The following is a 2,247-nucleotide window of genomic DNA, read 5'->3' as shown; positions in this document are numbered from 1 at the left end:
CTCATAAATGTCTTTTATTATTATTAATGATAATGATCTCTTCTGCACATGACAACTTATCGTGTTCTAGAACAAAGCTAATAATAGCTCAATTAACTACAGTAGAACAGGGTAGGTGGAGAGGAGCCAGCACCTAGAACTTGAACAGGTCATTTCAGAGAGATGCCCAGGTACTGGTCCTAGAAACCTTATTTTGAGACAGAACATTGTATTAGAAGGAATCCATGGATGGCAGATGCAAGACATGACTATTCAATGTGGACTATTCATTCTGCCTATTAATCTCCCACCTGATCATATAAAAGAGCCCAGTCCCTGTCCCTGCCAGGTGGGACACCTGAGCACAGTAAGGTCAGAATGGCTGTGAATTCCTAATCATCAGCCATCTGTTTTTTTGTTTTGTTTTGGGGGGGGGGGGCAAGCAGCTGTCTGGTATCAGGATTCGAACCCTTGACCTTGGTGATTGTTTTAGTCCATTTCTGTCGCTTATAACAAAATACTTGCAGCTGGGTAATTTAAAGAAAACAAAATTTATTGCTTACAGTTTCAGAGGCTGGGAAGTTCAAAGTCCAGGGAACATATCTGGTGAAGGAAGACCTTGGTGGTGGTGACAGTGACCCAGGGGTCTCACATGGGAATAAATGGCAGAGCAGAGAGAGACTGTCACATGCTCTCCTTTTAAAGCCCTCAGAATCATGTCCCTGACCACCATTGTTAATCCATTCACTACAGCATGGTTCTACAATCTAATCACCTCTTCAAGGCCCCTCCTTTCAATTATCATAATAGGATTTTCCACCCTCTCTACACTGTCACAGTGGGGACGAAGTTTTGGGGAGACATCAATCTACAGCAGTGTTATAACACTACACTCTAACCAACTGAACTAACCCACCAGCCTTCATCAACCATCTTTGCATTGTTGACTTGATGGCCATGACCCAACCATCCCCTCCAACTTCTAGACCCTGGCCTTCTCCTCAGTCTGCTGCTGTGAACAGTACAAGGTTCTTCAGAAAGTTCATGGAAAGATTTGTATTTTAATTCTATTTTTCCACAAACTTTTTGAAGTACCTGCATATATGCAAATTGCACCAATGACCCATTGGTTCTGCTCGTACTTGGGGTGCCTGATTGAGAGAATATCTTGGAGGAAAAGGCAAAAGAGCTGCCCCTGGCTCTGACCTCATATCTAGGTCCTAAGAGTATGCTTGCTTTTGGTGCTGAAGGCCTGAATCCTCAGAAAGGCCACAGAAAGAGAACCTGTTGGTAAAGATTCCTCTGGTTTTTGGCTTACTCTGCCATGCCAAAAGAAAAATAAAAACAGGAATCAGGATGTGTTACGATTACGAAGCCTTCTTGGCTGTCAGAGTATGCAATCATTGCCCACTCCTGATCATTTTCAACTTGCTGGACCAGCTGAGGAAAGCTAGGTTATTCATAACATCTGAAGTCAGGGAGTTGTGTCACCACATCAGAATCTAGGAGGATGCCTGGAAGGCAGCATTCTATGACTCAGGCAATCTGAATACTGAATGATGCCCTTAAGTTTCTACATTCAAAGACATTAACCTTTAGAAATGCAGAGAATGAGGGATAAATAAAGATTAGATTGTTTGGGAAAAGTTCCTTGGAGGAAGTGGTCCACATACTCTACCTCCATTTCCAAGAGTAGCTTCCCAATTTTCCTTTCATTCCCACCCCTGAATCATCTATTTCACAATAAATGAAGTCCTCTACAACTTCAGCCTCTTCTTCCTGACATAACTGACCCAGGTTCTTCCCTAAGGACACTACTTCCCTACTTCTCTTTCCATACTTCGTCTACCACAAGGCCCAGAAATTAGATAAGCACTCTTCTTACATCCCAATGCCTTCCACAAACCATTGCTCCTATACCCTCAAGTAAAAATGTTTCCTCTGTTGAATTTCAGGCCATTAGGTTATACCAAAGCTCCCTTCCTTGACTCTGACTACCATCTTACTGGTCCCTCTTCCGCATTGATCTCTGGCCCTTGATATACTTGCAGTCCCACAATCACCATGGTGACCATGATGTCTATGTGGATGACCTGTCTAACAGCTCCTTGACCTTCTCAACCCCATGATCTCCATGTAACTTTAGTCATGCCACATTCATGGACAAATCTAGCATCTTGTCAATTGCCTCAAACTACTCCATTTCCGGAAGCTTACACTCTAGTGTCATATCCTCTGGCTTCAACCTTCCGATTCTCTCACTCCCTG

This window comes from Galeopterus variegatus, unplaced genomic scaffold, assembly GCF_000696425.1.
Source record: "Galeopterus variegatus unplaced genomic scaffold, G_variegatus-3.0.2 Scaffold1541, whole genome shotgun sequence".
Taxonomy (NCBI): domain Eukaryota; kingdom Metazoa; phylum Chordata; class Mammalia; order Dermoptera; family Cynocephalidae; genus Galeopterus; species Galeopterus variegatus.
The sequence above is the reverse complement of the archived record's forward strand: the minus strand, read 5'-3'. Positions refer to the sequence as shown.